The 24484-nt window shown below is 38.6% G+C and overlaps 1 pseudogene; it reads left to right on the top strand.

The window, feature by feature from the left end:
• The first annotated feature begins 2384 nt into the window (after positions 1-2384).
• LOC129533136 (uncharacterized) lies at positions 2385-23308 on the top strand (annotated as a pseudogene).
• The last annotated feature ends 1176 nt before the right edge of the window (positions 23309-24484 follow it).

The following is a 24484-nucleotide window of genomic DNA, read 5'->3' as shown; positions in this document are numbered from 1 at the left end:
CTGCTCCTGACCCTGGTCCTGCCATGTCCCTGGCCCTGCCAATAACCCTGGCAGCCCTTACCCTGGCCCTGTCTTGGCCCTGGCCCTGAAGTGGCCCTGCCCTGACCCTGGCCCTGAAGTGGATTTGCAGGTGTCTTGTCCATGGTTTAACCTGGTCTTACCATGGCCCTGTCCCTCCCCTGGCTCTGTCCTGGTCTTGTGCTGACCCTGACCCAGACCTTGGCCCTGCCCCAGCCTTGTCCTAGACCTGGCCATGGCCCTGCGTCTGCCCTGGACCAGCGCTGGCACTGGCATCGACCCTGGCCCTGGCCCTTTGGTACTTAAGGCCATACCCTGGCCCAGCCCTGGTCCTGACCCTGTCCTGGCCCTAATTTGGCCTGGCTGTACCCTGGCATGCTATTCTGGCCCTAGCCCTGACCCTGTCCCTGTCCCTGTCCTGGTCCTAGCCCCGTTGCTGGTCCTGCCATGGCCCTTGTCCTGACATTGCCCTTTCCTGGTTCTGGCCCTGGCCCTGTCCCAGCCCTGCTCTGGCCCTGGTCTGAACCCTGGCCCTGCAATAGACCTGCCTTGGTCCTGCCCAGACCCCGGCTCTGGCCCTACCTCTGCCCTGGCCATACCCTTGCCCTGGCCTGGACCCCGGTCCTGGTCCTTGTCCTGCCCCAGCCGTGGCCCTGGCCCTGCCCTGCCTGTGCCCTGTTCTATCCTGGGCTGGCCCTGCCATGGCCTGGTCTTGCCATTGCCCTGCCCTAGCCTGCCCTGCTTGTGTCCTAGATCTGCCTCGCTTGTGCCCTAGATCTGCCTCGCTTGTGCCCTAGATCTGCCCCGGCCTTTGCCCCTGTCTTGGTTGTAGCCTTGACTCAGTCCTGGACCTTCCCTGACCTTGCCTCAGCCCTGGCACTACCCTGGCACTGCCTTGGCATTTGCCCTACTCTCTCTATGGCCTGGCTGTGGTCCTGCCCTGCTCTGCTCTTGTTCTGTCCTGGCACAGCCCTGGCCCTGGCCCTGGCCCTGCCGTATCACTGGCTCTGGTCCTGCCCTTATGCAGACCTGACCCTGTCACTGCCTTGGCTTTGGCCTGGCCCTTGGCCATACAGTGACCCTGCCATGACCCTTTCCTGGTCCTGGCCTGGAACCTGGCCCTGCCAAGGACTCGCCCTGGCTCTGTCATGGCCCTGGCCCTTTCCTGGATTTGGATGTGTCCTGTCCCTTATTTGCCCCAGCCCTTCCCTGGCTCTGCCATACCCCTTCTCTGGGGTAGGGCCAGGGTGAGGACCAGACCAGGGCAGGTTCAGGACCAGGGTAGGGCCATGGTAAGGCCTGAAGATGGGAAGGGCCAGGGCAGCGGCTGGAGCAGGGAAGGGTCAGGGCCAGGGATGTAGTAGGACTAGGGGCAGAGCTGGCACTAGGGCTGAGCCAGGGCAGAGCAGGAGAGATTACTTTAGGCTATTAGGTAAAATGTTTATTTTAGATTTTTAAGATAACTATAGTAGTAGTAATGTCTATACTATGTTGTTTGTAATAGTAATAATATTTGCAGTAATCACTAAATTTTAACTAATACTATCTTTGCTTCCAGTAGTGCTCTATGAGTATACTTTTATCAACATGTAAATATGTGAGGCATTGATTCTCATAATAATTCTATATGCTAGGTACTTAAAGCATCCCCATTTTCCAAATGTAGGAAACAGGCATAAAGAAGGTAAATACTTGGCCAGATTACTCCTGTAATCCCAGCACTTTGGGAGGCCAAGGCAGGCAGATGGCTTGAGCTCAGGAGTTTGGAACCAGCCTGGGCAACATTGTGAAACCCCATCTCTACTAAAAATGCACAAAAAGAACTAATTTAAGTTTCTTGTAGGATTCTGGTTATAAAACACTGGTCAAACACACAGGGCATGGATAGGGCAGGGCCAGGGACGAGGTCAGGCCAGGAAGGGGCCAGGGCCAAGGCAGGGCCAGAGCTGGACTTGGAGGTGTCCTGGTCTGATTTGCCCTGCCCCAACGTTGGCCCAGCCCTGCTCTGGCACGTCCTGTCATGCCCTGTCCCTGGCCTGAGCATTGGCCCTGGCCCTGTCCTGCTTCTGGCCCTGCCCCGGAGTTGACCAGGCACTGCCATGGCCCAGTCCTGCATTGCCCTGCCCTCCTCTGCCCTGGTGCTACCATGGCCCTGCTTGGGCCCTAGCTCTGCCTCGACTCTGGACCTGCCCTGACTCTGCTCAGCCCTGGATCTACCCTGACTCTGCCTTGGTGATGCCCTCCCATCTCTATGGCCTGGCTCTGGCCATGCGTTGCACAGGCCATGCTCTACCCTGCGTGCCTCAGCCTGGGCCCAGCCCTCATCCTACCATATTCCTGACCCCAGCCATACCCTTGTTCTGGCCATGACCCTGCCATGGCCCTCTCCTGGCCCTTCCTTGGTCCTGCCCTGCCGTTCCATGCCCTGGCCTTGCCCTCACCCTGCATTGGCCCTGCACTGGTCCTGCCCTGCCCTGGCACTGCCTTGGCCCCGGCCCTGCCTTCTCCCTGGCCTTGCCTTTGCCCTGCCCTGGCCTGACCCCAGGCCTACTGAGTCCATGAAATGGCCCTGGACCTGCCTTGCCATCCTCTGTCCTGGCCCTGTATTGTCCCCACCATGCTCTGGTCCAGCGCTTGCCCTAGCCCTGTTGCTAGTCCTGCCACTGCTATGGCCCTGCTGTGTTTTTGGCCATGCCCTGTGCTACCGTAGCCCTGCCCTGCCTTGGCCTTGGCCCTACCCTGGCCTTTTCTACCCTGGCCTTGCCCTTCCCTGATCTTGCCCTGCCCTGGCCTTGCCCTGCCCTGGCCTTGGCTTTGCCTTATCCTGGTCCTGGTTCTGCCCTGACCCTGGCCTTGCTCTGGATCCTCTCTGGTTCTGCTTTGTCCCTGGCCCTGCCCTTGCTCTGGCCCTGTCCCTGGCCCAGCCTTGACCCTGACCCTGGCCCTGACAATCCCCAGGTCTGACACTGGCCATGCTTGGCCCTGGCCCCTCCTTTTGGCCCTGTCCTGGCCCTGCCTTAGCCCTGTGCTATCTTAGTCCTGCCCTGGCCCTGAACTCGCCCTGGCTCTACCCTCACCCTACACTGGCCCCGCCCTACCCTGGCCTTGCCCTGCCCTGGCCCTGCCTTTGGCCTGCTCTGGCTCTGGTTCTGCCCTGGCCTTGCCCTTGCCCTGGACCCTCCCTGCCCATGTTTTGTCCATGGTCCTTCTCTGGCCTTGCCCTTGCCCTGTCACCTTTCTGGTCCTGCCATGTTTCTGGCCCTGCCCTGTCCATGTCCTGGACCTGACTCTGGCCCTGGACCTCCCTGTCCCTGCCCTGCCATACCCTGGCCCATTCCTTGCTCTACACTGACCCTGCCCTGCCTTGGCCCTGTGCTACCCTAGCCCTGCCCTGGCCTTCTGCCGACCCTGATCCGGCCATGGCCCTGGCCCTGCCATGTCCCTGCCCTGGCCCTGGTTCTTCCCTGCTTCTGGCCCTGGCCTTGGTCCTCTCATGTCCCTGGCTGTGACCCTGCCCCTGGTTTTTCTCTGGCCATGACCCTGCCCCAGTTCTGTCCTATCCCTGGCCCTGTCTCAGTTCTGTCCTAGCCCTGGCCTTTCACAGTACTTTATGCTTAGTAAGGGCTCCATGGTGTCTGTGACTTGAATGTTGTGTTCATAGTAGCTGCCAAAACAGAAAGAAAAAAACAAAATATTTTGATAAGAAGTTAAAGCTTTGTATATAATATGCCTTGAATTGTAAGTGCCTGTTATTAGTTGTATTACATATGGGTCATGGTTTTGTACACATAACTTCAAACCATTGATACTGTTAAAAGGATATATGAATATATGAAAGAATGTATAAATGTAAGAATGTATCAGTATCTAATGACCTTTCCAAATTAATTTTTAATTTTAGCTCCATTAGATTTTTCTCAGTGTAACAAATGTTTATTCCTATGTAATTAAGGGTGTATTTCCTGTACAGAATATTCATATTACCTAATTGAAAATTATATGATACAAAAATATAATACTATTTTTAGGCCAGTCATGGTGGCTCATACCTGTAATCCCAACATTTTGAGAGGCCAAGTTTGGAGAATCATTTGAGTCCAGGAGTTGACCAGCCTGGGCAACATAGTGAGACCTTGTCTTTATTAAATAAATAAATAAATAAATAGGTTGGCACTGTGGCTCATATCTGTCATCCCAGCATTTTGGGTTGCCAATGCAGGAGGATTGCTTGAGCCCAGGAGTTTGAGACCAGCCTGGGCAGAATAGCAAGACTCCATCTCTGCAAATAATAAAATATTAACCAGGTGTGGTGGTGCGCACCTGGGGTCCCAGCTACCTGGGAGGCTAAGGTGGGAGGTTTGCTCGAGGCTGCAGTGAACTGTGAATGCACCACTGCATTCCAGCCTAGGCCACAGAACAGGACCTTGTCTACAAATAAAGAAATAAGTAAAATTATAAATAAAAATAAGTAAAAATAAATATAAGTAAATATAAATATAAATACATATAAATATAAAAATGCATACATGAAAAGAAACAATTTTTAAATTTGACATCACTGAGGGCATCCTATCCATTTCATTTCATGATTCCATTACATCATTTCACTTAGATGAAATGATAAGATGACTTGAGATGAGATGAAATGATGAGCTGAAATGACGAAATGATGAGATGAGATGAGATGATGAGATGAAATTTTGAGATGAAATGGTGAGTAGAAATGATGAGATGAAATGATGAGACGAAATGACAAAATTGAAAAGAAATTGAAAGGAGATGAGATGAGATAAAATGAGATGAAATGATGAGATGATGGATGAAATGATGAGATGAAATGAGATGAAATGATGAGATGAAATGAAATGAAATAATGAAATGATATGAAATAATGAAATTGAAATGAGATGAGATGAGATGAAATAATGAGACAAAATGATGAGATGAAATGAGATGAACGATGAGATGAAACGACGAGATGAAATGAGATGAAAAATGAGATGAAATGAAATAATGAAATGAGATGAAATGAAATGAAATAAGGAAAGGAAATTATGAAATTTAATGATGAAATTGAAATGAAATTGAAATGAGATGAGTTGAAATGATGAAATGAAATGATGAAATGAGATGAAATAATGAGATGAAATGAGACAATGAGATGAGATGAGATGAAATTATGAGATGAAATGAAATGAAATGAAATGATGGATGAAATGATGAGATGAAATGAGATGAAATGTAATGAGATGAAATGAAATGACATAATGAAATAAATGAGATGAAACATAATGAAATGATGAAATAATGAAATGAAAATGAAATGGAAATGATGACAAGAAATTATGAGATGAAATGATGAAATGATGAGATGAGATAAAATGAGATGAAATGAGATGAAATGATGAGATGAAATATGATGAGATGAAATGACATAATGAATGAAATGATGAAATGGAATAATGAAACGGAAATGATGAGATGAGATGCAATGAGTTGAAATGAGATGAAATGATGAAATGATGAGATGAAATGATGAGATGAGATGTGATGAAATGATGACATGAAATGACATAAAATGAGATGAAATGAGATGTAATGATGGAATGAGATGAGATGAAATGATGAGATGAGATAAAATGATATGAAATGATGAGACGAATGATGAGATGAAATGAGATGAATGATGAAATGATGAGATGAGATGATGAAATGAAATGGTGAGATGAACTGATGAGATGAAATGAAATGAAATAATGAAATGAAATTGAAATAAAATTGAAATGAGATGAGATGAAATGATGAGATGAGATGATGAAACAAAACGATGAAATGAGATGTGATGAGATGAAATGATGAGATGAAATGATGAGATGAGATGACATGACATGAAATAATGAAATGAAATAATGAAATGAAATTGAAATGAGATGAGAAGATACGAGATGAGATGAAATGATGAGATGAAATGAGGTGAAATGAAATTAGACGAAATGTAATGAGATGAAATGAAATGACATAATGAAATGAAAAAATGAAATGAAATAATGAAATGAGGTGAAATTAAATGAGATGATGAAATTAAATGATGAAATGAAATAATGAAATGGAAATGAAATATAAATGATGAGATGAAATGAGATGAATGATGAGATGAAATGATGAGATGCAATGATGAGATGAAATGATGAGATGAGATGTAATGATGAGAGGAAATGATGAGATGTAATGAAATGAGATGAAATGAATGAGATGAAATGAAATAATGAAAGGAAATTGAATTGAGATATGAGATGAAATGAGATAAAATGAGATGAAATAAATGATGAGATGAAATGATGAAATGCTGAGGTGAGATGAGATGAAATGAGGAGATGAAATGATGAGATGAAATGAAAGAATGAGATGAAATGATGAGATGAAATGATGAGATGAGGTGAGATGAGATGAAATGAGATGAAACGAGATGAAATGATGAGATGAGATGAGAAGAAATGATTTGATGAAATGAGATGAGATAAAATGATGAGATGAAATGAAATGAAGTGAAATGAAATGAAATAATGAAATGAAATTGAAATGAGATGAAATGAGAAGAAATGAGATGAAGAAATGATGAAATGATGAGATGATGAGATGAAAAATGATGAGATGAAATGATGGGATGAAATGATGAATTGATGATATTGAAATGAAATTGGAAGATGAGATGAGATGAAATGATGAGATGAAATGAAATGTTGAAATGAAATGATGTGACATGAAATGATGAGCTGAAATGATGAGATGAAATGAAATGAAATGAGATTAAATGATGAGATGAAAAATGATGAGATGAAAAATGATGTGATGAGATGAGACGAATTGAGATGAGATGAGATGAGACGAAATAATGAAATTAGGTGAAATAATGAAATGAGATGAAATAATGAAATAAAATTAAAATGAGATGAGAAGAAATGAGATGAAATGTTGAAAAGAAAGGAGGAAATGATGAGATGAGATGAGATGTGATGAAATAATGAAATTAGGTGAAATAATGAAATGAGATGAAATAATGAAATAAAATTAAAATGAGATGAGAAGAAATGAGATGAAATGTTGAAAAGAAAGGAGGAAATGATGAGATGAGATGAAATGATGAGATGAGATGAGATGATGAGATGAAAAATGATATGAAAAATGATATCAAAAACATGACATGAAATGAAATATATGAAATGACATAATGAAATAAATGAAATTAGATGAAATGAAATAGTGAAATGAAATGATGAAATGAAATAATGAAAATGAAATGGAAATGAGATGAGATGAGATTTGATGAAATGATGAGATGAAATGATGAGATGATATGAAATGATGAGATGAGATGGGATAAGATGAAATGATGAGATAAAATGATGAGATGAAATGAAATGATGAGGTGAAGTGATGCACTGTCACGTATGTGTGTCTTTTTCCCAACCAACAAAAATTATAATTCATTAATTTTAATTTTATTATTTAAGAATATTCTTAAGAGTTGAAGGAAAAATAATATCTGTACATTATGGGTTACAATTAAGTATAAATAAAACATAAATATATTAAAACTTACAAAGAATATGTTTCGGAATCGAATATACCATGCTTCTGTGATGACAGTTATTTCATGCTGGTTGTCACAATTTTACATGAAAAACTAATGAAAAAATGTTTTTAACTGTTTCTGAAAATAAGTTTCCAAAACAGTTTTACATTCAAAATATGAAAAGGATGTCTTCGTGTTCCTTAATCTGATGAGATTTTCACACTCTGCACATGATAATTGTTAGATTTTTATTGTGTTGATAAATTGTATATCAAATAAAAAATGTTATTACCTCTTAAATTAGGATTTTAGGTGATATAGGCAGAAAGGAAGGCAAGTTTTTATAACTTTGTCTAAATGAACTTTCTAAATGTCTGAGTATTAAAAGATAGCATGTCTATAAATCACAATGTATATATTACTGTATGACCTAGGACCAATCAAAACCGTTACCTCTGATAATATTATATTGTGCCAGTATAAAATAGATATAATAATACCTCAAACTTAAATCCAGGCATTGTCATTGAATATCTTAAGAATATGCAGCAAAGGTGCTTTTAAAAATACAAGCTAGTGATTGTACTAAATTTGTAAATCACATAGGATAGTGGGCCATTTTAAGAATATTATTTCAATCTATAAAGTGGATGTCTTTCCTTTTTTATGTTTTCTTTAATTTCTTTCATTAATATTTGTCATTTTTGTTGTCGAAATCTTTTACTTCCTTGGTTAAATTTATTTCTAAGTACATTTTTGTAGCTATTGTAAAAGGAATTGCTTCCTTAATTTCTTGTTTCAGCTAGTTTACTATCAATATATAGAAATGCTACTGATTTTTCTATGTTGATTTGTATCCTGCAACTTTATTAATTTCATGTATCACCCTAAGAAGCTTTTGGTAGAGTCTTATTTTTTTCCATGTATAAGATCACATTGTCTTTAAACAGGGACAATTTGACTGTCTCCTTTCCAATTCAGATGTCCTTTATTTCTTTCTCTCACCTAATTGTCCTGGCTAAGACTTTCACTATGTGAAATATGATTGGTGAGAATAGGCATCCTTTTCTTGTTCCAGTAAAATCATTTTCTTGTTCACAGTAAAATCTTTCACCTTTTCCACACTCAGTATGATCTTAGCTGTAGATTTGTCCTTTATGTCCTTTGTGTTAAGGCATATATTTTCTATACTAAATTGTTGAGAAGTTTTTTGTCATGTAAGAATATTTAATTTTGCCAAACGCTTTTATTGTGTTTATTAATTTAATCATATGGTTTTCAGTATATATCCAAAGGAAAGAAAATCAGTATATCAAAACAGTTACCTGCACCCCCATGTTTATTACAGCACTATTCACAATAGCCAAGATATGGAATCAAGAAAAGTGTCCATCAACAGACGAATGGATAAAGAAATGTGACATACATATATAATGGAATATTATTTAGTCATAATAAAGAACAAAATCCTGTTATTTGTGGCAACAAGAATGCAAGTGGGGGGCATTATGTTAGGTGAAATAAGCCTGGCATAGAAATATAAACACCACATAACTACGTGTTCTCACTTATGTATGGAAGCTAAAATTTTTAATCTCGTAGAAGTAGATAGTAGGGTTTTGGTTACCATATCCTGGAAAGAGTAGGAGAAAGAAGAGTATAAGAAAAATGTGGTTAATACATACAAAATTACAGCTGGAGAGAAGGAAGAAGTACTAGTTCTCTACAGCACTGTTGGGTGACTGTAGTTAATGGGAATTTATTGTGTGTTTTCAAATAACTAAAATAAAAGATTTTGAATATTCTCACTGCAAAGAAATAATACATGATTTAGGTAATGGATATGATAATGACTCTGACTTGATCTTTACGCATTGCATAAATATATCAAAATATCACTCTGTACCCCATAACATGTACATTTATTATATGTCAGTTAAAGTAAATTTAAAAGAGAAAAAATGAGGTAAAGGTAAATGTACAGAATTTAATTACTTTTTCTTCTATGAAACCCGAGTCAGTACCAAGAAGAGTCAATTTATTAGTTTTCTAAAATAAAAAAAATCAAAATCACCAAAAAAGAACAATATCCAAGAAAACATTGAAAATGAAACACAACATTTAGTAAGAATAGAAAACTTGGGCACTGTATCACCCTGTTCCTAAATACCGATTTACTGATGGCCCTTTAAATAGAATTTTACTCTAATTCATTTATACTCCCAGAGTTTGAAATTACATTTTACCTGCAATAAATGAGATAACACTTGTAAATTATGTGGTACTCTGCCTAACACGTTAATAGCTCAATACATGTTAGCAATAACCTTTTAGTATAGTAGTCAAAGTATTAATTTCTCACATTGCAATTTCCTTCAAAGACATAAATACAACCTTTCTAATGACTCCTTGTTCATCAAGATACCTCTTCAAATTATTCTATTTGTTTCATTCAGTATATTATCTGTGTATACCGATATTACACTCTTTTCTTTTTTTGAGATGGAATCTCATTCTGTTACTGATGCTGGAGTGAGGTGGCATGATCTCGGTTCACTGCAACCTCCACCTCCCAGGTTCAAGCGATTCTCCTGTCTCAGCCCCCCAAGTAGCTAGGACTACAGGTGCACACCACCATGCCTGGCTAATTTTTGTATTTTTAGTACAGTCGGAGTTTCTCCCTGTTGTCCAGGCTGGACTCGAACTCCTGACCTCAGGTGATCCACCCACCGTGGCCTCCCAAAGTGCTGGGATTACAGGCATAAGCCACCGCACCCAGCATGATATTGCACTCTTGGATTTTCAACACTGAATATCTTTTTGAAAGATTACACCTCTTTACCTCTTCGTGCTTCAGAAATTATTTTCCTTCAAGTGTTCTAAGAGTCTAATGAAGAATGAAGTCATGTTTTATCACTTTTGTCCTTAAAGATTTCAGACATGCTGAAACTGATTGAAGTATCATTTGCTACTAGATAGATTAGTTATCTCTAGTTGTAGGAGTGGGTACATCTTTAATGGTATATTTTGGGTTATTGTCTTATTTTTGATGTAGTATTCTATCTATAATTTATGAAACCTGGCATCCTTGGGTGAGCATGGATTTTTCAACTTTGGTGTTATATTGTGTTTGTTTCTAAAAACTGCTTTTGAGGCCAGGTATGGTGGCTCTTGCCCATACCCAGCACTTTGGGAGGCCAAGGTGGGTGGATTACCTCAGGTCAGGAGTTCAAGACCAGCCTGGTCAACATGGCAAAACCATGTCTCTACTAAAAACACAAAATCAGCCAGGCATGGTGGTGCATGCTTGTAGTCCTAACCACTCGAGAGGCTGAGGCAAGAGAATCACCTGAACCTGGGAGGCAAAAGTTGCTAGGTTGCTGTGAGCCAAATTCGCACCATTGCACTCCAGCCTGGGTGAAAAGAGCAAAACTCTGTCTCAAAAAAAAAAAAAAAAAAAAAAAAAAAAGACCAAAAACTGCTTTTGAATGGAGTTGTACATACAATTTTGATGAAAAAAATTATCAAGTGCATAAGTTCATAATAGAAAAACCAATAATACTCCAGGCACAAGTTAGTACTAAAAAAATTATGTTGAATATGCTCTAATACAACATGCTTTTTCCCTTCATGAACAATTTGTGTTTTACTGAGAAGACTCATTGTTTATGGTAGACATTAGACTACAGATGAATATGCACTTTAAACACTCTTAGTTGCTTTCTTAATTTTATATCTGCTGCTTTATGCTTCTGTTTATTTTCATTCTTTCCAATGTCCACATTCTAGTAAATTTGAATATTTTAATCCAAGTTTATATACTACTTAATATTGCTTGTATAGTTGGGTATTGTTAAGACTCAAAAAGGTTTACAGAAAGAAGAAAAAGATCAACATGTTATTAATCATTTAAAGATCATTTTGAAATCTTTGACCTTTATATTTTAATGAATAAAATGTTAGTAGTTATTAGTATAAAATAATTTATGTCTTTTGGACTTAGCATCCAGTATTTCTTTTTTAATAAAGAAAATAATTATTCTCTTGCAATATACTATGTTTACCTGGGTTTTGAAAAGTGATGTTTCCTAATATGAGAAAGCCATTTACATTTTTAAATCTACAAAGGCAAATGAAATGGTACTAAATTATTTACATCATAATGTTTAGATGGTGGCCCTTATAAAATTCTTTCTATACTTCCTACAGAGTTGGGGATAGGCAATCCTAGAATATTTCTGGGAGCTAATCCTTTAGCTTGATGAATGAAACAAGACTTTTAAATAAAATTAAACTTTCAAATTATCCAGGTAATGGGCCTGTCTTTTAATTCAATGGATGTGGAACATAATGAATTATCCCCTGTTCATTGGGTAATAAGTTCTCATTCTTAATTTATAATACTCAAAATGTCCTTTAATTTTTAATTTTTGATAGTCATATCATTATCCCTAGGTATTTTAGCTTCTATCTTAAATTCTAAAATAATTTGGAAACAGGAGAAAGTATTCTTTATTACTATATGTATTAAACATCATGGTTTTCAAATTTAACTGCAAATGTATCTTTTCATTGCTTCTTGGTGACGCCCTTCACCCTATCCATATTGTCACTACCAAGTGGTGATTACTTTTCAGGTTCACATACTTATTCTTTAGAAAAATCTTCTCTGTGCCTTATAAAGAATATGATTTTTGGCATTCAAAAGCCAGCGAAATATACATTATTAGCCTGTTGCCTAACTCATTTCTTTAAGAAACTACACTAATTACCCACATACTTATGTTTTTATTTCCTCATTATTTCTGGAGAAAAGATACTGCTAACATGATATTTGTAAGAGAGAAAAAAGTCTTTTCTTGAAAAGTGCTGTCATTGTAGTACTAACTTATAGTATCAACTTCTTTATCAACTCCTTATACACTTTTTATTCTGAGAGAAATAAAACAGCTAAAAGTGAAATGACTTTTTTAACTCTCCATATTATAAGCACCCATCTTGGCAATTTAGGGTCTTTATAGTTTGGGTAAGTTGTGTCATACCGAGGTTACAAAATAAAAAGTATTTTGTCTCTTTGGGCCTTTCCTTATTCAGTAATACTGTCAGTTTGGCTTTTTTTGTAGGTCAACTTATTGAACCCAGTATTCTGAAATAATGTGTTTACTATCTTTTGATAAGCATTTAAAATATTAGATTTATTGTTACTCTTCTGCCTTCATTGGGCTGGAAGAATAATTGTTTCACTCCACAAAAGCCAAGTTGCAGAGAAAAACACATAGACATTCAACTGCAAAGCAGAGAAACTTGACTATTTTCTGCAATTTTAAAGTGTATATTGAATAAAACCATCTTTTTATTTTCTTTTTTGCTCACTGGCAAATATTAACAACATCAAGTACATTATTATAATGTTATCTAGTTAAAAATCTCAAAAAGTTTTCATAATTACCGTTTAAAAATATATAAATAAGTGACGTAATGTTAATTTTTATTATCTGAGACCATGTCTGTTATTTCACTCTTTAAAATCAGTTAGTAATGCAGAACCTAGCACTTAGTAGATACTCAAAAATTATTTGCTGAATAAAAAAAGGTTAAACATGTAATATACACAAAATGTACTGGAAAAAATGTACCAAACAATTTTTTATACCAGTTTAATGTAAATATTGCCTTTAAAAGATAATATAGTTTTCAGGTGTCTACAGTGATTTTGTAATATTGTGCACATATAAAATAATATTTCCAAAAATGTAATCCAGTGGGGAAATATACTTTCTAACTTCTAGATTTATAATTTAGGGTTTAAATTATAAAATCATTAAATAAGACACAAGGGAAATATAGTCAAATATCCCCTTGGAAAAAAATTAAGTGGCCTCTAAAGTGAGGTATTCATATATGTAATTTTACAATCCTCTAGTGATAGAAATAATTAAATATGCCACCAAATTGATTAATTCCTACAGTGATAAAAGAGAAGCACTAACAATGCCAGTGACCATGTAACATGGATTTAAGCTACAAGTCATAGAAATGTGATGAGAAGCCTCAGCACTCTAAAACTGAGGGTGGAGGAAAGCTTTTCCTCTCTCAAATGAGCTTTGCGAGGTATACTTCTTGAAGGATAGGAAGTTGAAGTGTTCAGGACTATTATGTCTATTCTACTTTGGCTTAGTTTACATGATTCTTAGTTTATTAGCCTAGAAATTGCCAAGAAAACTTAAGGCTCAATAATTAGTTATAAATATGAAATATCCCCAATTTTTAAGATAAAAACAACTTATAAATGTATTTGTCTGTAAAAATTGTGTGTATTTTTACAGGACATCTATTTCTTTCTTTTTTTATTTTTTATATATATTTTTTCTACTTTAAATTCTAGGGTACACATGAACAATGTGCAGGTTTGTTGCATATGTATACGTGTGCCATGTTGGTGTGCTGCGCCCATTAACTCATCATTTATATTAGGCATATCTCCTAAAGCTATCTCTCCTCCCTCCCCCCACCCCACAACAGGCCCTAGTGTGTGATGTTCCCCTTCCTGTGTCCAAGTGTTCTCATTGTTCAATTCCCACCTATGAGTGAGAACATGCGGTGTTTGGTTTTTTGTCCTTGCGATAGTTTGCTGAGAATGATGGTTTCCAGCTTCATCCATGTCCCTAGAAAGGACATGAACTCATCATTTTTTATGGACGCATAGTATTCCATGGTGTATATGTGCTACGTTTTCTTAATCCAGTCTATCATTTTTGAACATTTGGATTGGTTCCAAGTCTTTGCTACTGTGAATAGTGCTGCAATAAACATACGTGTGCATGTGTCTTTATAGCAGCATGATTTATAATCCTTTGGGTATATACCCAGTAGTGAGATGGCTGGGTCAAATGGTATTTCTAGTTCTAGATCCCTGAGGAATGGCCACACTGACTTCCACAATGGTTGAACTAGTTTACAGTCCCACCAACAGTGTGAAAGTGTTCCTATTTCTCCACATCCTCTCCATCACCTGTTGTTTCCTGACTTTTTAATGATCACCATTCTAACTGGTGTGAGATGGTATCTCATTGTGGTTTTGATTTGCATTTCTCTGATCGGTCTATTTCTTTAAAGCAAAGGGAGAGGAGTCTCTCATTTACATTAGTTTTCTTCATAGCCTTTTGGACTTTGCAATTTCTATGTTTTGGAACCTATTTCTTACAGTTTTTCTATGCTAAACTCTGTCCTGGTCAGTTCCAGAGTGTATGAAGAACCAAATCATGTAATTGTATGTGACCTGGCTGTAGTGGAACAAATTTGACTCTTATGTATGCAGGCTCTAATTTTCCTGTCTGGTTTTGGTAAGTATTCCTTACATAGGTTTTTTCTTTGAAAATCTGGGATTGAGAGGTTGATGAATGAAAATTAATCCTTTCACTTTGTTGTATATAGGTTTGCAATATTTAGGTCAGAGTGGAGTTTTAAGGTCATGAAGGGGGCTGATGACTTACAAATAATGGGCCCTGATTGGGCAACTACTCGTCTGAGTTCCTTCCATTTGACCTAATTAAGCTTGTGAAATTTGCACTAAGCCATGAGCTCATCTTTAAAAAGTTTTATTAAAAGATTTTCAGCTGTTCCAAATAGGACTTATTAGTGGAATGTGTTTTAAAGGATCATATCAGATGAATGAAAGGTATTTGATCCTTTCTTTCCTTAATAATAAAATGATGGTTTGGAAAAATAGGCTACAGTCTAACCACAATGCTATTATTAGGCTTTCTTGTTAAACATAGGTCTAAGCCTAAGTATGTCAATACAACAAATACTTACTGTTTCATTTCTAGTAATAAAAAAAAAGTCTTTCTGGCATAAGGATGATTTTAATCTGGTTATTTTGAAACATTTTTGTAAAATAAATTTACATCTATAAAGAACATTTTTATTTGTAAGGAGGGGTATGTCTCTGTGCACTGGAAGAGAGGGAGGACTAAATCACTGGGAAGTCTTATGATAAAGAAGCCGTTGGCTTAAATCAGCAAAGCAAGCCATCCCTTGGTTTAAGGTGTTTTTCCTGGCCATCCTGTCTTGACTAGAACTTTACCTACACCTTCCTTTTTGGTTTAGGCAAATTATAGTATCTAAACCTGAAGTCTCAGCTCTGTGTCTTTGAGATATAAATGTTCTACCACGTGTTCTCTGGAAACTGATAACTACCTATCTCTTTAAAATGCAAGTCTAGGGAGATGACTCATCAGAAAAAGAAGAAAAAAGAGGTATTTGGAAATTGTGCAAATTAAAGCAGCCCCTGATGCCAATGTCTACACGTTCCTGAGTGAGTCAGTTCTGGCCAGTTCTAGCTGGGTCAAGAGAGCTCTGCTGGGCAGGCCTGAAGAGCAGCTGGATGGCAGACACCTGAGGAGCCAGGTGCCTGAAACTTCCTCCACCTGCTTGAGGAGCACCAAAGCCCAGGTGCTGGCTGGACAACCCCTTCTGGCTGCCTAAGCCGGTGGCAGAGTAAGGAAAAAAGGTCAGAGGCAGAGTGTTGAACCCTGCCTCCCAGGTGGGTGGAAGATGCCTGTTGCCAAACTAGGGCCCAGCTTGCCGGGTGAGGTGGGTGAACTGGTGGTCCCCCAAGAGAGCGGACGTCAGAACTACATGGTCCCAGACTTCACCTCGGCCAGTGAAGGAGAGAGAGGGTTAATGTTAACTGCAGGAGGCCCACTCTAGCCTTAAATTCTGTAATTCAAACCCTTCCCTTGGAGACAAAACAAACATAACAAGGAATTCTGAGGTCAGGGGACAAGAATCACAAGTTCCCTAGTGGGAGACTGAGGAGGCAGTGTCCTTTCTGCCCTTGATCTACTGGCTAAGAACCTTCCTCAGCCTGACCTTTCCACATTGCACTTTCAGCTCTGTTTGCAATTTTCCTCCTTTAGTGCTGAGGGAATCCCAGTGTTCGATCCTGAAATCTATACGATCCTAATGGGTGGTTAAAAAAAAACCTCAGCAAGAGAAGCAGAAAATATTTCCTCTTCCTGAAAAACTGTAGAAAGGTAGGCAACATTCTGGGTGGGACATGGTCCTTGCAAAAGTCTCTATGTTTTTGTTTTTTGTTTTTTGTTTTTTATTTTGAGATGAAGTTTTGCTCTTGTTGCCCCGGCTGGAGTGCAGTGGTGTGATCTCTGCTCACTGCAAGCTCTGCCTCCTGGGTTCAAGAAATTCTCCTACCTCAGCCTCCCGAGTAGCTGGAATTACAGGCACCTGCCACCATACCTGGCTAATTTTTTGTATTTTTAGTAGAGATGGAGTTTTGCCATGTTGGCCATGTTGGTCTCGAGCTCCTGACCTCAAGTGAGCCACCCGCTTCTGCCTCCCAAAGTACTGGGATTACAGGCGTGAGTCACTGTGCCCGGCCAAGATTCTGTTTTGATAGAACACTTGTGTCTCTCTCACCTCGTATTTAGAAAGGTTAGAAAGTAAAGGATAATGTATATAGAAAGCTTTTTGAAGACTCTTAAGAAGTTCATAAATATGGGGCACTATGACTATGCATATGAAAATATTTATCAGTTGGCAGTTACCACCTCTTATAGTGGCATGGAACCTCTTGAGTTAAACCAAGGCTCAGTGAGATTTGGTGATTTAGGTAGTGTCATTTTATGAACAAGGGGGACCCTACTCAGGTCTTTTCTTTTATTATACTTCTCTTTGACATTCATTCCAGTTAAAGAACTCTTTCAAAAGACCTCATGCCTGGTCTCACGGAGATTCAAAGGTGTTTGAGTCCTTCCTTATTATGCCCTTGGAAGATGCTTTGAGGACCCCAGTGATGAATCCCAAGAACTCTGTCTCCATTATCCCTGGTATAGGGCACCTCATCACTCTGGTGTTATCCCTGAAGGGCCTTCATAATAATGTGCTTAAAGAGTCCCCTGTTATGTCCTTCAGGATGGAGCTTGACTTGCCCAAATTGCTATGTACATGTTAAAGAGAGGCTGGAACTGAAGTTGGTCATTTCTCACTGGATCAGTCAACAAGATTTGAGTACTTTCTGTGTGCTCTGCATCATTCTGAGTACTCTGGGGGACAGAATAAGGCATGGCTCCTGCCTTCAAGGAGTATGGAATTTAATAGAAGATGACAACATACATGATTGTAAATCTATCTGCATGAGAGTGCCTAATTGTGAGATTCCTAATAAACGGCAAGATATGTTCTGAAAATCTGAAACATAAATGAGGTTGAAGAAATTGTGAAAAGTTTAGCAGAGGAGGAATAATTCGTCAGGTTATTTAAACACAAGTAAAGGGGAAAGGAAGGACCATTTTTAAGTTTAGATATTCCAAGCGTTAGAGGTGAGGTTGATTATGGTATGTCTTCTCGTTGATGAGGGAGGAGACTAGTGAATAGTGGAAAATAAAGTTAAATAGCTAGGGTGGGGCCAAATTCTGGGTTTTAATAAAAGCCAGGCATAGAAATTTAGATTGGGGTGGTAGAAAAAGGAAGGCTTTAAAAGTTTTTGAGCCAATGAATGACATCATACAAGTTCTATATAAAGAGCAGTGATTTGAGGATGGGAGAGAATGGCATCAGGAAGACCCACTTGAATGCTGCTAAGTAATGTTACTAACAGTGCCATTAGTAACATTAATGTTACTAGGGCCTGGACTGATATGCTGATGGAAGTGAGATGAAGAATAAGGTGGGATGAAAGAGACTTTGACAAGAGTTTTTTAACGAACCTGAAACGGGAAATGGCGAGATTAACTAAGCCTGTTTACCATGGACAGCAATGGGGTTGCTAGAAGATTAGCTGTGCGGAAAAATTATGCATTTACCTTTGGGCATAATAAAATGCAATTGACTCTCCATATTCATGGGTTCTGCATCCACTGATTCAAACAACTGTGGAACAAAATTGTCAGAAAAAAATACAATGATAAAAAATGATACAAATAAAAAACAACATGGTATACCAACTATTTACATAGCATTTACATCGTATTAATTGTTATTAAGTAATCTAGAGATGATTTAAAGTATATAGGGGGATGTGTGTAGGTTATATGCAAATACTACACTATTTTATACCAGTAACTTGAGCATCCATGGAGTTTGGTACACAAGGGGGATTCTGGAACCAATTCCCCATGCATATCAAAGGACGACTGTATGAGTTATCTGTAAAATGGTTTGGTTGAAATGTTTAGAAAACAGCTAGAAATACAAGACTGGCTGTTGGATGAAAAAAACATAGGACTAGGAAATTCAGGTATGCTAGTCTTTTTGAGTATTGCTTAAAGCCATGGGAAAAGAGCTCTCTGTGAGTTCCAAGACAGATGCAAGGACTGGCATTCATGCACAGCTTCTAACAGATAAATCTGAAGAGTTCTTAGTATGCATGTTGACTGAAATTACTTTAGAAGTAATTTTTCTCCTGGTGATAAAAGGCATGTAAGGCTATTTTAAGAAATTGAAAAATGCAAAAGGGTATAAAGAAAAAGAAAAGATAATCATTAATAGTACGTTAGTAAACAAGATTTGACTAAAGATATGACTTTCCTCCCGCTTGTTTTCTTATGCATATAAAGGGATAGGAAATATGTATGTATGTATGTGTGTGTATAGGATCATGCACTATATATAGCTTGCTTCTTTTTCCATTATGATAATTTTCCCATGTCATGAATTACGGCTTGCAAGTGCTTATTCTTAAAGGGCTGCATTATTTTTCATTATTTGGATTTATTATTTAATTGGAGCTCTATTGAACATTCAGATTGCTTCCAAAATTTTTTGCTCTTGTTAATATATTGTAATAAACTTCTGTGAAACACATACTCTTCACCTGCTACTTACATATGACTTCTGTAAGCAGAGACCTCTGTATCCCCAGGACCTAGAAGGTTACCTGGACATAGTAGTTGCTTAATTAAAAAATATATTGATTGAATGAAAGAAGACTATTAAATGTTCAGTTCTTCTTTTTTTTATTCTGATTCCCTGTGTATCCAGGGGCCTCTTATTTGGCTGCATGTATGAGTTTGGCTGTAATGAAAGTATTGGCCGTATATGACCGTAAACAGGCATTCCTATTTCTGTCACAGTTATATTTGTCATTCTGTATTAATACATCTATATCCTGATTTCTATTGAAGCATGATTAATTTTGTTTGCTTCTAAGCAATGTAGCTACCCTACTGATGCTGATAAAAATAAATTTCTGAACCTATAAGACTGAGGATTGGGCCTAGGTTGTGGTAAATTGGCAAGATAATGGATGCTACCCTGTCAAGAGCCCTCTGAAGAGAAAAGTCTGCCATGCTTCACCAGGTAGGAACTCCTGGCAGTGCCACATTTTCCAGTTTGACGCCCTGTGATACCCTGAAAAGACAGATGTTTGACTCTTTTCAAATAATATTTTAACACATTTTAAGACGCAAAGGCATTGTGTCGGACTTTTTTCTTAAGAATATATTTCATTACCACTCAGAAGTTAGCTTCCAAAAGAAATAAGTGTGTGCAAAGGCTTATAATAGTGGTGTAGAGAAGTTTTTAAAATAAATGTGCATCTTTTATGGTAATAAAAGCACATTATGAAGAATTTTTTAGGTCCAGTTCACAGATTCCTTGTGCCTGGGGAAAACTTTATTAGAAAATTAGATAATTTCTAATTTGATCAGGGGAAGTCTAATGGGAAAACTTTTTAACTGAGCGGTCCAATTCAAAACATGAATATCTGTGCTGGAAGCTTCTATTGAACTTTACTTAAGTCACATCTAAGACCCTCTGCCTGTCAGTCCACCATTACCCTAACTGTGGTAGAAATTCTTTATATGACACCTAGATCTTTTTTTGTTGCACTTTTAAGCTGTGTAGGAAACACACTGCCCACATGTTCATACAACACAGAGTGATTATCCACTTAGTTCCTAAAAAGTTGTATTTGGTTATGGGGTTTGATCCCACTTGTCCAGGGTTTAGGTCAGCTACTGAAGATTAGGATATCTGGGTACCTCTTACTGGAGAATCCATTCCTGTTTTCATTTCATTCCTGGGGGCAATATTCAATCTTGTGTGGCCCTCTGTATTATAAAATATTTCCCAGATTGTGTTTATCTGAAATACAAATCCAAGGAGAAGCATGGTGTTAATCGCCGTGTAAAAAAGATTCCAGAGTCAAGAGCTTGAGAAGTTCTATTCCTTCCTTCATAGGTTCAGTTGTTTAATCCAGCATTTTTCAAACATATTTTACTCCTAGAACCTGCTTTTCCTCAGACATATTTAAGAAAAAAGCATTTTGTAGAACAAATTTGGACAAATGATACTTTATATCATTGCTTTGTTTTTTAAATTTTAGTTTGATTCAATTTTACAGTTTCAGGATTTTGTTTCTGTTTCAGGTTTTAAGCTTTTCTTTTATAAATAGTTACTTTCCTAGTCTGAAATCTATACATTGTTTCAGTAATGAATTCATTATGTAAATTTGCCCATCATTCATCTAAAGGGTATAAACGTTAAATTGTTTTTTTTTAATTTTGACTTTTGTCACATATGAGAATATAAAGTATATCTGTACAATAAAGGAAAATGGAACATCAAAGTATCTACCTCAGGTTAAGAAGCAGAACTTGGCTGGGCATGGTGGCTCACACCTGTAATCCCAGCACTTTGGGAGGCAGAAGTGGGAAGATCACTTGAAGCCAGGATTTGGAGACCAGCTTGTTCAATAAAGGAAGACCTCATCTCTAACAACAACCACAACAGCAAAAAATTAGCCAGACACGGTGACACACGCTTATAGTTCCAGCTACTGGTGCAGCCTCGAACTCCTGGTCTCAAGCCATCTTCCCACCTCAGCCTCATGTTGTACTGAACTTTGTTATGCAGTGTCTCCTATTCTACATGTGCAGGAGTATTTTTACAGTATGTACCTGGAGTGGAATTGCTTGGTCATTGGGCATGTGTGTGTTCAGCTCTATTGAATGGCATCATACTGTTCTCCAAAGCAGTTGTACCAATCTACACCCTCACCAGCAGTGAATAGTCTTCCCATTGTTCTTCCTCAATGAAACTAGATATTCACGGCCTTTTAGGTTTTTCCTAGAGTATGAAGTGGTATCTCTTTGGGGTTTTAATGTTTATTTCCTTGATTAGAATTGTAGTTGAGCATCTTTTATTATGCTTATGGGCCATTTATGTTTTCTCTTCTGTGAAATTCCTATTCGAGTTTTTTGCTCATTTTAAATGTTGTTGTTTGTGTTTTTCTTATATAGGAATTCTTCACGCAATCAAGATGCACGTATGTTGTTCAGAATAGTACCTGAGACATAGAAACAACTTTGTAAGAATAGCTATCATTACATTACCATTGTATTTAATCCTTTGTTTTTATGTGTTACAATTATCTTCTGCTAATTTGTGGCTTATTTTTCATTCTGTGATGCTAATTTTTTAAACTAGTATTCTATTATTTTAAAAATACACAATCTTGAGTAGTCTACATGTTCATAACCATGACATATTCATGTTGCATATGTTCTGTGTCATAACCCAGAACTTTCTTTTCTTTTTTTTTTGAGATGGAGTTTTGCTTTTGTCACCCAGGCTGCAGTGCAATGGCGTGATCTTGGCTCACTGCAACCTCTGCCTCCTGGGTTCAAGAGATTCTCCTGCGTCAGCCTCCCGAGTAGCTGGGATTACAGGCACCTGCCACCATGCCCAGCTAATTTTTGTATTTTTAGTAATGACGTTGTTTCGCCATGTTGGCCACGCTGGTCTCGAAATCCTGACCTCACGTTATCCGCCCACCTTGGCTTCCCAAAGTGTTGAGATTACAGGCATGAGCAGCTGCACCCGGCCAACTTTCAATCTTAAGTACCATTTTTTGCTGCTGTTTCTTTTTTTGAACCCCAGGAAAAAATTAACTCATTTAATCCCCTATTCAAACTGCTACAATTTTATTTTCAGTGTTGTCGCCTGGTTGTAGATGCATTTGTCTCTCCAAATGCACTGTGATTATTTCGAAGACAAAACATTTTTGGCATTGTGATATATATATATATATATATATATATATATATATGTATATGTATATGTATATAATATATATGTATGTATATATGTATATAATATATATTGTATAAATATTAATTTATGTTTTATATATCATATAAAAAGTATATATAAAAATTATATATATATATATAAATGCCACTAATCCCTAATATAGGGACTGGATTAGTTTCTGCTAGTGTGGAGACAAGTCATATCATGGCTAGGTGCCATGATGGTGGGAGCAGTCAGAGGATTTATTGCATTGTAAAGAGTGCATATAAGTTAAATGAGCCAGTTATCAGTAGATTTGATAGCAGGATAATAGTTATATCACTGATACCTAGGCAGTACATGACACTCGGTAAAGAATAGATTAATCCTCATGCTCTTCATCTTCCTCCTAATCTCTTTACCTGTGCTGCCCTCCAGCTTTCAAAGGGCTCTGGGTCATCACTTACACAGTGTTCCTTAGCTGCCCCTTCAGTGGGCCAGTGTTTCTGTGCCCCAGTGTTCCTGAGAGTTAGAGCACAGAAAACAGAGCAGGCTCTTGCCCACATCACAGAACATTTTTGTCTCCCTGTGGATCCCACACATTTGTTCATTAGAGCTCAGGAATTGCCAGAGACTGGCTTTTCTGGCAATGGACACAAGATTCTTCAGAAGAATATTGGTTGAAATCTTCCTGCTGTGACAGTTCCCTGCATGCAGGGCAGCAGTGTGTGCTTCTTCCCAGCAAAGGCAGAGGCAGGGCCTACAGAAACTGTGCCCGCAGCCGATAGTGATGGGGTCTATGAGGTAATTCAGGCAGATGAGGCAGGTGAGTTCTTTCTGGAAGGCTTGTGGGAAGTCTAAGTCCATTTTTCTGAGGGAAGAAAACCAGAAGAATTTATTCTTATGCCATAGAGAGACAAAGATCTACACAAAGTTTGAATCAGGTTTTGAGTAGGATCTGCTCACAGGTTTAAATCTATAGCAGGATATGATTTTATTTTGCACATAACAAAAATGAAAAACTGAGGCATAGAATTCAAGCTTTGCAGAAAAATGTGTTGGCTCCCTAACCAACACACACACACACACACCTACTTTCCCAAATTCTTTCCTCCTGTATGAAAAAATCTTAAGTCTGGGCACAGTGGCTCATGCTTGTAATCCAGCACTTTGGGAGGCTGAGGCAGCAGGATTGCTTGATCCAAGGAGTCCAAGAGCAGCCTGGGCAACATGATGAGACCCTGTCTCTACAAAAAGAAAAGGAGGAAAAAATTAGCTGAGCATGCCAATAGTCCCAGCTATTAAATTCCCAATTTCCAAATGAAAATATTTAGTTATCTTGTCTTGCTGAGGTGAGAGGATTGCTTGAGCCCAGGAGGTCAAGGCGGCAGTGAGCCATAATCCAGCCACTACACTCTAGCCTGAATGACAGAGCAAGACTCTGTCTCAAAAATGAACAAAGAAAGAAAAGAAAGAAAGAGAGAGAGAGAGAGGGAGGGAAGGAGGAAGGAAGGAAGGAAGGAAGAAAAGGAAGGAAGGAAGTTTACAGAGTTTTTTGAGGTGTTAGTGTTCCCTAAATTGTATGGTCATCAGAGGTTTACCCTCCTATAGCTTCAAGGGTTGAGTCCTGACTGGTAGGAAAATCAATCACACTCTTACTTGCCAGTGATTCATTTAGGGAAGACAGCTAACTAAGCTCTTCCACTTTGATTATTTCATTTAATTGTAACAACCACCTTATTATGACTTCTTCAAAATTACCCTGCCAGTAAGTGTTGGAGGACTCCCCAGAAGCAAAAACCCCATGCTTCCTGTATAGCTTACGGAACCATGAGCCAACTAAAGGTGTTTCTCAGGTAT

The sequence above is a fragment of the Gorilla gorilla genome, chromosome 1 (genome assembly GCF_029281585.2).
Source record: "Gorilla gorilla gorilla isolate KB3781 chromosome 1, NHGRI_mGorGor1-v2.1_pri, whole genome shotgun sequence".
Classification (NCBI taxonomy): domain Eukaryota; kingdom Metazoa; phylum Chordata; class Mammalia; order Primates; family Hominidae; genus Gorilla; species Gorilla gorilla.
This window is presented reverse-complemented; position numbering and strand designations above follow the sequence as displayed.